The following is a 14,654-nucleotide window of genomic DNA, read 5'->3' on the forward strand; positions in this document are numbered from 1 at the left end:
ACTTGCGTACGTACGGTTGTGGCCCTAGTGGGTCCCTACTGTCATCCACTCAAAATAAAGTCATCTCCTGAATCCTCATGTTCGTTGACCATGTTAACAATAGCGCCACGGCGAGCGCAACAACTTGAAGGACGATGGAGAGGGATTCGCGGGCCCTACGGATGGTCTGATACAGTGCCTATTGCTCATTCAGGAAGCCAGGATCATCGTACACCTATTTGCACCTTCGAGAGACTGAGACGGCATGAAACGGTAAGGCCGCGCTTGGGAGCTCTGGTTTATTTCAGACATGTATTAACATACAAGTGTAATTTACTCATTATCGGAAACAACAAGTAAAATACAGGCGTAATGAAACCGAGGGCCCAAGGTATGTAAGTAAAACCGGCGGGTTACGCGTGTACTTTGAGAGACCAGTGTATATTTTACTAGTCAAAATCGACCAACCAAGCGCTTCGCCCGAGACCATCTGCTTTTATTTACAAGCGTCAATTTTACAAGCGGTTTTGGTTGGAAAACGACGATCCAATCATGGCCTAAGATGATGAGTTGGTCGGAAGATCATATGGTTTCACGTCTAACCTACCCGACTTGTCATATAGGCTATCAATGTAACATAAGACGACGAACTTCTTAAGCACGGAAACAACAGAAGAGGACGATCTTCTTAACAAGCAACTCACTGGCATTAGATAGACATGCAAAACAATACAAATCATTATTCTCAGGAGGCATGGTGAACAGCTCATGATGCCGCATGCCACAACATTCCAAGCTCAACTTTGTAATCAGACACAAGGCCTCGCATTACATAGACAATATTCAGAACAAACTCTTAACACAGGAATATCTCAGCAGAGTAACTATTTACTTCTAAACTGAACACAGGAATAGGAAAAAAATGATCGACGCTGCTCACAGCAAAGGGCGTCCCATTCAAAAATATCAAATGCATGTCTTCTGGCTAACATCAATGAACAAATTTTGACAAGGTTTTCGAATTCCAATATATTAAACTAACGTCTTCTTGCTAACATCAATGATTAAACTTTGACAAGATTTTCCCATTCAAAATATGTAATGCCTATGATCGTGGAGTCCTGTCGTGGCTTCTTGTACTTGTTTGGGCACTTTTTGACCAGTGCACTCCACATGTTGTAGAGTTGCCTATGCTCTGTGCAGACTAGTCATGTCACCAGCGTCTACTAATACTCTGTAAAGCTTCTTGGTCATTCCTTCTGCAATGTACCGCAAACAGTGACTGCTTCTTTCTGCAAAGTGGAACGACCAACTGGACCCAGTAATGCAGCAGTTTGCCTTGGACACATTGGCTCCTTTTTTGCAGTTCAACTAAAATCAAAGTCGGAATAAAACCGAGCTTTAATTTGTTATCCCTGTAAGCAACAATAGGTATAAGGGAAACAATTACTGAGAAATAACGGTTGATGACTTGTACTCACAGAAGAAAAGCAACTACTAATCTACTTTATCTTAATGGGAAACAAAGCAGGAGAGTAGCGATTATCCATCAGTGTAATTCATTCATATTGACTGAGACATTATCTTAACAATGCCTTGTTTCAACATGTATAAAGAATGATAAAGCAGAAAAGTACCATTCCTAAAACAATGCGACTGATTCATTTTAATAGAGACATTATCATAACAATACCTTGGTTAAACATGTAGAAAGAACTACAAAGCAGGATAGTACCATTCCTAAAACAATCCGACTGATTCATTTTAATAGAGGCAAAAGAAGGAATCAATTAATGGCCAATAAAGGAGGATGAAACATGTGGCCACAAACATGGTAATCCTGCCAATCCCTAACAAGTGTTGCAGTTTTGAAATAAGATTCAGTAGTTAATTCTGAGAGTGGCATTGCTTAATTTTACCAGCGGCATTAGATTAATGAAAAGCATAAATAGTTCTAGGGGAGAGTGGGCGCAACAACAATATGTGCTTCCATCCTCACCTTTCCCTTTTTCACTTTATCCTTTGGCAAGCTCCTCGTGTTTGAAAGATCATGATACATATATCCAATTGGATGTAAGTTGGCATAGGCTATTATTGTTGACATCACCTAAAGGTGAATACGTTGGGAGGCAACACAATAAGCCCCTATCTTTCTCAGTGTCTGGTTGAAACTCTATAACCACAAGTATTGCGTGAGTGTTAACAATTATAGGAGACTACGAGATAGTTGAGTATGTGAGCTTGCTGAAAAGCTCTATTATTGACTCTTTATGATGTTACAATAAATTGCAATTGCTTCAATGACTGAGATTATAGTTTGTTAGTTCCCAATGAAGTTTATGAACCATACTTGACATTGTGAATTGCTTATTACTTGAGCATAGGAAATCATATGAAAAAATCTATATATGTTGTTGTTATTAGAATGATCATGATGCCCTGATGTCCGTATTTTATTTTTATCGACACCTCTATCTCTAAACATGCGGACATATTTTTCGATTTCGGCTTCCGCTTGAGGACAAGCGAGGTCTAAGATTGGGGGAGTTGGTACGTCCATTTTGCATCATGCTTTTATATCAATATTTATTGCATTATGGGATGTTATTACACTCTATATCTCGATACTTATGGCCATTCTCTCTTATTTTACAAGGTTTACCATGAAGAGGGGGAATGCCGGGAGCTGGAATTCTGGCTGGAAAAGGAGCAAATGTTGGAAACCTATTCTGCACAACTTCAAAAGTCCTGAACTCCACGAAACAACCTTTTGGATTTATTAAGAATTTATGAGCAGAAGAAATAAGCCAGGGGGCCAGACCCTGTCCAAGAGACAGGGCCCCCCCTGTAGGGCGCGACCCCCTATCTCCTGGCCCTCTGGTGGGCCTCCAGCGTCCATATTCGGCTATATCATCCCTTTTACCCTGGAAAAAATCGTGGGCATGCTTACGGGACGAAACTCCGCCGCCACGAGGTGGAACCTTGGCGGAATCAATCTAGGGCTCTGGCGAAGCTGTTCTGCCGGGGACACTTCCCTCCGGGAGGGGGAAATCATCACCAACGTCATCACCAACGATCCTCTCATCGGGAGGGGGTCAATCTCCATCAACATCTTCACCAGCACCATCTCCTCTCAAAACCCTAGTTCTTCTCTTGTATCCAATCTTGTATCAAAACCACAAATTGGTACCTGTGGGTTGCTAGTAGTGTTGATTACTCCTTGTAGTTGATGCTAATTGGTTTACTTGGTGGAAGATCATATGTTCAGATCCTTTATGCATATTATTACTCCTCTGATTATGAACATGAATATGCTTTGTGAGTAGTTACATTTGTTCCTGAGGACATGGGTGAAGTCTTGCTATTAGTAGTCATGTGAATTTGGTATTCGTTCGATATTTTGATGAGATGTATGTTGTCTTTGCTCTAGTGGTGTTATGTGAATGTTGACTACATGACACTTCACCATTATTTGGGCCTAGAGGAAGGCATAGGGAAGTAATAAGTAGTTGATGGGTTGCTAGAGTGACAAAAGCTTAAACCCTAGTTTTTGCGTTGCTTCGTTAGGGGTTGATATGGACCCATATGTTTAATGTTGTGGTTAGGTTTACCTTAATACTGCTTTTTGTAGTTGCGGATGCTTGCAATAGGGGTTAATCATAAGTGGGATGCTTTTCCAAGTTTGGGCAGGACCCAAGTGCCAGTCCACCCACATATCAAATTATCAAAGTACCGAACGCGAATCTTATGAACGTGATGAAAACTAGCTTGACGATAATTCCCAATGTGTCCTCGGGAGCTCCTTCTTCATTATTAGAATTTGTCCAGGCTTATCCTTTGCTACATGAAGGATTGGGCCACCTTGCTGCACTCTATTTACTTTATTTACTTTTTTCTCATACTATTTATCTTATCATAAAACTATCTATCACCTACTATTTCAGTGCTTGCAGAGAAAACCTTACTGAAAACCGCTTATCATTTCCTTCTGCTCCTTGTTGGGTTCGACACTCTTACTTATCGAAAGGACTACTATATATCCCCTACACTTGTGGGCCATCAAGACTCTTTTCTGGCGCCGTTGCCGGGGAGTGTAGCGCTTTTGGTGAGTGGAACTTGGTAAGGAAACATTTATATAGTGTGCTGAAATTTTCTGTTACTTGTCACTATGGAAACTAATCCTTTGAGGGGCTTGTTTGGGGTATCTTCACCCCAACCAGAAGAGCAAATAGATTCTCCTCAACCTACTAAACCTTATGAAAATATTCACTTTGAGATCCCTTCGGGTATGATAGAAAAACTGCTAGCTAATCCTTTTGCAGGAGACGGAACATTGCATCCCGACTTACACCTTATCTTTGTGGATGAAGTTTGTGGATTATTTAAGCTTGCAGGTATCCCCGATGATGTTGTCAAAAGGAAGGTCTTCCCTTTATCTTTGAAGGGAGATGCAATGACATGGTATAGGCTATGTGATGATACGAGATTTTGGAATTATAAGCAACTGAAGTTGGAATTTCACCAGAAGTTCTATCCTATGCATCTTGTTCATCGTGATCGTAATTACATATATAATTTCTGGCCTCGCGAAGGATAAAGCATCGCTCAAGCTTGGGGGAGGTTTAAGTCAATGTTATATTCATGCCCCAATCATGAGCTCTCTCGGGAAATGATTATTCAGAATTTTTATGCTCGACTTTCTCTTGATAATCGCAACCTGCTCGATACTTCCTGTGTTGGTTCCTATATGCTGAAGACTATTGATTTCAAATGGGACTTATTGGAAAGAATTAAACGCAACTTTAAAGATTGGGGTTCCAACGATGGTAAGGAGTCACGTATGACACCTAAGTTCGATTGTGTTAAATCTTTTATGGATACCGATGCTTTCCGTGGATTTAGCTCTAAGTATGGACTTGACTCTGAGATAGTAGCTACTTTTTGTGAAACTTTTGCTACTCACGTTGATCTCCCTAAATAGAAGTGGTTTAAATATAATCCTCCTGTTGAAGTGAAAGTAGTTGTACCTATTACAGTCGAAGAAAAGACTATTACATTTAGTGATCCTATTATTCCTACTGCTTATGTTGAAAAACCTCCTTTTCCTGTTCGGATAAAACATCATGTTAAAGCTTTGACTGTTGTTCATAAGAGTAATAATAGGACCTATACACATCCTGAGCAAATTAATGTTGAACATGGTATTTCTATGATTAAAGATCTCTTGGATGAGGACTTAGATGGGCATGTTATCTCTTTCTTGGGTGAAACTGCTAATATTGCTAGACCCGATACTAAGACACGTAGACCTGTTGTAGGCACGCCTGTTATTTCTGTTAAAATAGGATATCATTGTTATCATGGCTTATGTGATATGGGTTCTAGTGCTCATGCGATACCTTATGATCTTTATAATGAAATTATGCACGATATTGCACCTGTTGAGTTAGAAGACATTGATGTCACTATTAAGCTTGCTAATAGGGACACCATTAAACCTATTGGGATTGTTATAGATGTTGAAGTCTTGTGTGGGAAGATTTAATACCCTGCTGATTTTCTTGTTCTTAGTTCCCCACAAGATGATTTTTTCCCATTATTTTTGGTAGACCCTTCTTGAATACTGCTAGTGCTAAGATTAATTTTGAAAAGAATATTGTCACTGTTGGCATAGATGGTATGTCTCATGAGTTTAATTTCGCTAAGTTTAGTAGACAACCTCGTGAAAGGGAACCACCTAGTAAGGATGAAATTATTGGTCTTGCTTCCATTGTTGTTCCTCCAACTGACCCGTTAGAACAATATTTGTTAGACCATGAAAACGACATGTTTATGAAGGAAAGGGAAGAAATAGACAAAGTGTTCCTTAAACAAGAACATATGCTAAAACATAACCTTCCCGTTGCAATTCTTGGGGATCCCCCTCCACCCAAGGGTGATCCCGTGTTTGAACTCAAACCCTTACCTAATAATCTCAAGTATGCTTATCTTGATGAAAAAGAAATATATCCTGTTATTATTAGTGCTAACCTTTCAGAGAAAGAAGAAGAAAGATTATTGAAAACTCTGAAGAAGCACCGAGCTGCTATTGGATATACTCTGTACGATCTTAAGGGCATTAGTCCCACATTATGTCAACACAAAATTTCAGTGGAGAAAGATGGCAACCCAGTTAGAGATCCTCAAAGACGATTAAATCCCAAAATGAAGGAAGTGGTAAGAAAGGAGATTCTAAATCTCCTTGAGGCAGGTATTATTTATCCCGTTGCTGATAGTGAATGGGTAAGCCCTGTCCATTGTGTCCCTAAAAAGGGAGGTATTACCGTTGTTCCTAATGATAAAGATGAATTGATCCCGCAAAGAATTATTACAGGCTATAGGATGGTAATTGATTTGCGTAAGTTAAATAAAGCTACTAAGAAAGATCATTACCCTTTACCTTTTATTGATAAAATGCTGGAAAGGCTATCCAAACACACACATTTTTGATTTCTAGATGGTTATTCTGGCTTCTCTCAAATACCTGTGTCCGCAAAGGATCAATCTAAAACTACTTTTACTTGCCCTTTTGGTACTTTTGCTTATAGACGTATGCCTTTTGGTTTATGTAATGTACCTGCTACCTTTCAAAGATGCATGATGGCTATATTTTCTGATTTTTGTGAAAAGATTTGTGAGGTATTCATGGATGACTTCTCTGTCTATGGATCCTCTTTTGATGATTGTTTGAGCAACCTTGATCGAGTTTTGCAGAGATGCGAAGACACTAGTCTCGTCCTGAATTTGGAAAAGTGACACTTTATGGTTAATGAAGGCATTGTCTTGGGGCACAAGATCTCCGAGAGATGTATTGAAGTTGATAAAGTCAAAGTTTATGCTATTGAAAAGATGCCATGTCCCAAGGACATAAAAGGTATAAGAAGTTTCCTTGGTCATGCCGGTTTTTATAGGGGGTTCATTAAAGACTTTTCTAAAATCTCTAGGCCTCTGACTAATTTATTGCAAAAAGATATTCCTTTTGTCTTTGATGATGATTGTGTAGAAGCATTTGAAACACTTAAGAAAGCTTTGATCACTGCACCTATTGTTCAGCCGCCTGATTGGAATTTACCTTTTGAAATTATATGCAATCCTAGTGATTATGTTGTAGGTGTTGTTTTAGGGCAAAGAGTCGATAAGAAATTGAATGTTATCCAGTATGCTAGCAAGACTCTTGATACTGCCCAGAGAAATTATGCTACTACTGAAAAAGAGTTCTTAGCAGTTGTGTTTGCATGTGATAAGTTTAGACCTTATATTGTTGATTCCAAAGTTACTATTCACACTGATCATGTTGCTATTAAATATCTTATGGAAAAGAAGGATTCTAAGCCTAGACTCATTAGATGGGTTCTCCTGCTCCAAGAATTTGACTTGCATATTATTGACAGAAAGGGAGCTGAGAACCCCGTTGCAGACAACTTGTCTAGGTTAGAGAATGTTCTTGATGACCCACTGCCTATTAATGATAGTTTTCCTGATGAACAATTAGCGGTTGTCAATGATTCTCGTACTGCTCCTTGGTATGCTGATTATGCTAATTACATTGTTGCTAAGTATATACCGCCTAGTTTCACATACCAACAAAAGAAAAAGTTCTTTTATGATTTAAGACATTACTTCTAGGATGATCCACACCTTTATAAAGAAGGAGTAGATGGTATTATTAGACGTTGTGTGCCTGAGCATGAACAGGAACAAATCCTACGCAAGTATCACTCTGAATCTTATGGAGGGCACCACGCTGGAGATAGAACTGCACACAAGGTACTACAATCTAGTTTTTATTGGCCTACTCTCTTCAAAGATGCTCGTAAGTTTGTCTTATCTTGTGATGAATGCCAAAGAATAGGTAACATCAGTAGACATCAAGAAATGCCCATGAATTATTCTCTTGTTATTGAACCGTTTGATGTTTGGGGCTTTGATTATATGGGACCTTTTCCTGCCTCCAATGGTTATACACATATTTTAGTTGCTGTTGATTACGTTACTAAGTGGGTAGAAGCTATTCCAACTAGTAGTGCTGATCATAACACTTCTATTAAAATGCTTAAAGAAGTTATTTTTCCGACGTTTGGAGTCCCTAGATATCTTATGACCGATGGTGGTTCACACTTTATTCATGGTGCTTTCCATAAGATGCTTGCTATGTATGATGTCAATCATAGAATCACATCTCCTTATCACCCGCAGTCCAGTGGTCAAGTAGAGTTGAGCAATAGAGAGCTCAAATTAATTTTGCAAAAGACTGTGAGTAGATCTAGAAAGAATTGGTCCAAAAAACTTGATGATGCATTATGGGCCTATAGAACTGCATACAAAAATCCTATGGGTATGTCTCCATATAAGATGGTTTATGGAAAAGCATGCCATTTACCTCTTGGACTTGAACATAAAGCATATTGGCTATTAAAGAGCTCAATTATGACTTCAAACTTGCCGGTGAGAAGAGGTTGTTTGATATTAGCTCACTTGATGAATGGAGAACCCAAGCATATGAGAATGCCAAGCTTTTCAAAGAAAAAGTCAAACGTTGGCATGATAAGAGGATACAAAAGCGTGAGTTTGACGTAGGAGATTATGTGTTATTATTTAACTCTTGTTTAAGATTTTTTGCAGGAAAAATTCTCTCAAAAAATGGGAAGGTCCCTACGTTATCAAGGAGGTTTATCGTCCTGTTGCTATAAAAATTAGCAACTTCGAAGGCACAAATCCGAGGGTGGTTAACGGTCAAAGAATTAAGCACTATATTTCACGTAATCCTATCAATGTTGAAACTAATATTATTGAAACCGTAACCCCCGAGGAATACATAAGAAACACTTTCCAGAACGTTCTAGACTCTGAAAAGGCATAGGTACGTGGTACGGTAAGTAAACCGTCTCCAAAACAACTCTAATGGCAATTTTTATCAGTTCTGGATTATTTAAGAATTTTAGGGAGAAAGAAGTAGTCTCAAAGGGACACGAGGCTCCCACGAGAGAGGAGCCCCCCCCCCCCCATGTAGGGCGCGCCCCCTTGTCTCGTGGGCACCTCGTGTGCCTCCCGGACTCCGTTTTCTTGTATGTTACGTATTTTGGTCGGTAAAAATTCATTATATATACTTTCGAAGGTTTTGACCACCGTATCACGCAAATATCTTCTGTTTTTGTTTTGAGCTATTTCTGTTTCATATCTAGAGAATCATGTCATCTCCAAGCGCTCCCAAGGACAAGTTTTTCGAGAGGGTTATCAACCCCTATCTCGCGGAGGTGCTACATCACCCTCAAACCATTGAGATGCGTGAGGGGGTGCTGCACATCCGCGATGTGGAGGGACCAAGGCGTACCGGGAGCATGGAGACAAAGCTCGAAGCCATGGAGCAAGAAGTTTTCAAGTGTCAAGGGATGGTGGAGCGTGGACTCAACGCCAACCAAATGATGATCACGGAGTTCACCAACAACCACAAGTTGGATGCCAAAGTCATTGGGGAGACCATCTTCAAGCTTCAAGAGAAAATTGAGCACCGCCAAGCCCAGATTTATGACCTGCAAAACTAGAACTGTGAGTATGAATATAGATTCAAGTGAATGAGTTTGGCTGCAGATTTAAGGATCTCGGAGACTCGATCATCCTTTTATGATGGAGAGCCTATGCCTTGGAAGACGGACGACAAGCCTACATCATCAACAACTCCCACTTCACCACCTCCGAAGAAATAATCACATGGGTATGGGCACTCCCCTTGGCAACTGCCAAGATTGGGGGAGGTGCCCCGGTATCGTATCACCATCACACTCCTATATATCTTTACCGCTTTATTTAGTTCGATCCTTTTAGTAGTATCTTGATCTAGTAGATTGAAGTTTTGATATCAAGTAGTTTTGAGCTTTGCATTGTGATCTCTTTATGTAAGCGAGTCCGTGTGCTATCTATAATAAAGATTAGTGTTGAGTCAAGGGCTTTGCTATGTTGCTATGATCTTGAGAAAGTATAAAGAACAAAAGAGTTCATATTGATCTTATGGATAGTGATAACTTCACACATAGAAAGTATGAGGCATAAATATTGTTGAGAGTTGATGAACGTAGCCTTGGTCATCGTTGCAATTAATAGGAAGTGATAAGGAAAGAGGGGTTCACATATAAATATATTATCTTGGACATCTTTTATGATTGTGAAGCACTCATTAAGTATGACATGCTAAAAGAGTTGTCGTTGGACAAGGAAAACAACGTAATGATCTATGTTTTCCGACATCTCAGTTAAAGTATATGGTCATTGACCTTCCAAACATGTTGAGCTCGCCTTTCCCCTTCATGCTAGCCAAAATTCCCAACACTAAGTAGAGATACTACTTGTGCTTCCAAATATCCTTAAACCCAGTTTTTGCCATAAGAGTCCACCATATCTACCTATGGATTGAGTAAGATCCTTCAAGTACGTTGCCATCGGTGCAAGCAATAAAAATTGCTCTCTAAATATGTATGAATTATTAGTGCAGAGAAAATAAGCTTTGTACAAACTTGTTCTGGAAGTAATAAAAGCGACGGATTGCATAATAAAGGTCCACATACAAGGGGCAATATAAAGTGACATTCTTTTGCACTAAGATTTTATGCATCAACCCTAAACGCTCATGACAACCTCTGCTTCCCTCTGCGAATGGCCTATCTTTTATGTTATGTTTTTACTTTATGCTTGAGTCAAGGTGATCCTCACCTTTCCCTTTTTCATTTTATCCTTTGGCAAGCTCCTCGTGTTTGAAAGATCATGATACATATATCCAATTGGATGTAAGTTGGCATAGGCTATTATTGTTGACATCACCCAAAGGTGAATACGTTGGGAGGCAACACAATAAGCCTCTATCTTTCTCAGTGTCCGGTTGAAACTCTACAAACACAAGTATTGCATGAGTGTTACCAATTATAGGAGACTACGAGATAGTTGAGTGTGAGCTTGCTGAAGAGCTCTATTATTGACTCTTTCTGATGTTATGATAAATTGTAATTGCTTCAATGACTGAGATTATAGTTTGTTAGTTCCCAATGAAGTTTATGAACCATACTTGACATTGTGAATTGCTTATTACTTGATCATAGGAAATCATATGACAAAATCTATATATGTTGCTGTTATTAGAATGATCATGATGCCCTCATGTCCGTATTTTATTTTTATCTACACCTCTATCTCTAAACATGCGGGCATATTTTTCGGTTTCTGCTTCCGCTTGAGGACAAGCGAGGTCTAAGCTTGGGGGAGTTGATACGTCCATTTTGCATCATGCTTTTATATGAATATTTATTGCATTATGGGTTGTTATTACACTTTATATCTCAATTATTAGGGCTATTCTCTCTTATTTTACAAGGTTTGCCATGAAGAGGGGGAATGCCGGCAGCTGGAATTCTGGCTGGAAAAGGAGCAAACATTGGAAACCTATTCTGCACAACTCCAAAAGTCCCGAAACTCCATGAAACAACTTTTTGGATTTATTAAGAATTTATGAGCAAAAGAAATAGGCCAGGGGCCCACACCCTGTCCAGGAGACAGGGGGTGCCCCCTGTAGGGTGCGGCCCCCTATCTCCCGGGCCCCCTGGTGGGCCTCCGGCGTCCATCTTCTGCTATATCATCCCTTTTACCCTGGAAAAAATCGTGGGCAAGCTTACGGGACGAAACTCTGCAGCCACGAGGCGGAACCTTGGCGGAATCAATCTAGGGCTCTGGCGGAGCTATTCTGCCGGGGACACTTCCCTCCGGGAGGGGAAAATCATCACTAACGTCATCACCAACGATCCTCTCATCGGGAGGGGGTCAATCTCTATCAACATCTTCACCAGCACCATCTCCTCTCAAAACCGTAGTTCATCTCTTGTATCCAATCTTGTATCAAAACCACAAATTGGTACCTGTGGGTTGCTAGTAGTGTTGATTACTCCTTGTAGTTGATGCTAATTGGTTTACTTAGTGGAAGATCATATGTTCAGATCCTTTATGCATATTATTACTCCTCTGATTATGAACATGAATATGCTTTGTGAGTAGTTACGTTTGTTCCTGAGGACATGGGTGAAGTCTTGCTATTAGTAGTCATGTGAATTTGGTATTCGTTCGATATTTTGATGAGATGTATGTTGTCTTTCCTCAAGTGGTGTTATGTGAATGTCAACTACATCAAACTTCACCATAATTTGGGCCTAGAGGAAGGCATAGGGAAGTAATAAGTAGATGATGGGTTGCTAGAGTGACAGAAGCTTAAACCCTAGTTTATGCGTTGCTTCGTTAGGGGTTTATATGGACCCATATGTTTAATTCTGTGGTTAGGTTTACTTTAATACTCCTTTTTGTAGTTGCGAATGCTTGCAATAGGGGTTAATCATAAGTGGGATGCTTGTCCAAGTTAGGGCAGTACCCAAGTGCCGGTCCACCCACATATCAAATTATCAAAGTACCGAATGCGAATCTTATGAACGTGATGAAAACTAGCTTGACGATAATTCCCAATGTGTCCTCGGGAGCTCCTTCTTCATTATTAGAATTTGTCCAGGCTTATCCTTTGCTACATGAAGGATTGAGCCACCTTGCTGCACTCTATTTACTTTATTTACTTTTTGCTTGTTACTATTTATCTTATGACAAAACTATCTATCACCTACTATTTCAGTGCTTGCAGAGAAAACCTTACTAAAAACCGCTTATCATTTCCTTCTGCTCCTCGTTGGGTTCGACACTCTTACTTATCGAAAGGACTACGATAGATCCCTTACACTTGTGGGTCATCAGCGCACAATTTGTCTTCGGCATTGCAAGGCGGGTTCCATCTCTGAATTCTCCAAAGTAGATTAAGGATTGTGTTCGGCTCTGTGAGATAATTTCTGCACACCACCGTAGAGAGCATAACACTTGACAAATCTAATCTGCTAACAAAAATTTTACGCTGTGCCCTTACGCCGCGGCCCGGCTCAATACGAACCGGTTTTTCTCGGCCTGCCTCGACACGCGTTGCGAGGCAGTTTTATTGGCACGCCTTGTCGAAGCAGAGATCGTGTTCCCCTTATTGCGGGATCCTCCATCAAAACGGGCGCGGGCAACCCCACGACGCCTGTTGGTATGACTCCGTGTTTTTAGGCAAGTCCCAAGCGGTTACGCTAAGGACGCTTGATATTCACCCCCTTTATAGAGGGGCCGAGGCCTATCCCTCTTTCCTACCACGCTTGCGCCTTTCCGCATCTCGAGTTCCAACACCCGAAGCCCAAGCTTAGGCACTTCGGATCTTCAATCATGTCTGGATCCAACCTTCAAGGCCGGTGGATGGCCTCCTCTGTCACAGAGGAGGATATTGCGAAGCTTAGGGAGGTCAGATTTCTGACTGCCGACATCAAGCACAAGCTTCCTGCTCCAGGGCAGGTCATCCCTACTCCCGAGCCCAACGAGAGCGTCATATTTGTTTCTCAGTTCCTCCGTGGCTTAGGCTTCTTCCTTGATCCCTTTGTGACATGGCTTATGTTCTATTACGGGCTAGATTTTCATGATCTAGCTCCGGACTACATCTTTCACATCTCGTTGTTCATCGTCGTGTGCGAAGCCTTCCTCCACATCACCCCGCACTTCGGCTTATGGCTCAAGACCTTCAATGTAAAGCCGAAGGTGATTGAGGGGCGCCACGCGGAGTGCGGAGGCGCTAGAATAAGCAGAAACGCCGACGCCCCATGGCCAGAGGGCTTCTTCCCGGAGGTGTCCGATCTATGGCAGCGGAGGTGGTTTTACGTCACGGCTCCCAGAGGCACAAAGTGGGTGGCTACACCCGACTTCCGCTCGGGCCCTCCGCCTCAACTGGCGTCATGGGCCAATGTGGGACTGGATTGGGGGCTGCTAATGACGTACCAACATTGCAGAGCCGCATTCGGAAGCTTCTTGAGAGGGACATTAGTCTTGTCAGCGTAATTTAGGTAATGCTAGTCCGACAGATCTTGCCGTGCAAACGTCGGCCTCTGCGGATGTGGGAGTTCAACCCAGAAGGTCCGCAGACTACTCAGCACTTCTTCGGCATGACGCTTGATGGGATGTGTAAGTTATTCTTCGGACCACAAGTAAAGTGTCCGGACACCACCGAGGATGCGGGCCTGAGCTGCAACCGCCTAGATACCCAAGTAAGTAACCCAGAAACCGAACACTTCGTTTATATTTATCATAACATTATTCTGAAAACCATCCGCGGCCAGGATTGGCTTAGCAAGGCGGAGAGAATCATGTGTCCGGCACTGCTTCCCGAAGGCTCACCTAGTCCTGCCATAGCCAGGATGCTTAGTCGTGTGCTAAGCCAAGTGCCCTCGGGGAAAGACGAAGGGAAGAACAAAGAAGTAGAGCTTCACACATTGGACATCCAAACTGGGGGAATTACTATCTCCATGAAGGAGGATAGTCGGGGAGGGGAATCTACGGTCTCCTCCCCCCGCGGGAAGAAGAGGGCCGCCTCCGAAGACTTGGAGACGGAGGTGCCTAGAAAAGGGAAGAAAACTTCACCAGGAGGCCCTGCCCCGGAGGGCGTCCTCACCGCGCCATGCTCGCATATGGGCCAGCCCTCGGCCGAGCTGTAAGTTAATCGTAAATACAAAGCTGCTGCTTCCTCCTCCAAGAACAATAACCAG

The sequence above is a fragment of the Triticum dicoccoides genome, chromosome 5B, assembly GCF_002162155.2.
Source record: "Triticum dicoccoides isolate Atlit2015 ecotype Zavitan chromosome 5B, WEW_v2.0, whole genome shotgun sequence".
NCBI lineage: Eukaryota > Viridiplantae > Streptophyta > Magnoliopsida > Poales > Poaceae > Triticum > Triticum dicoccoides.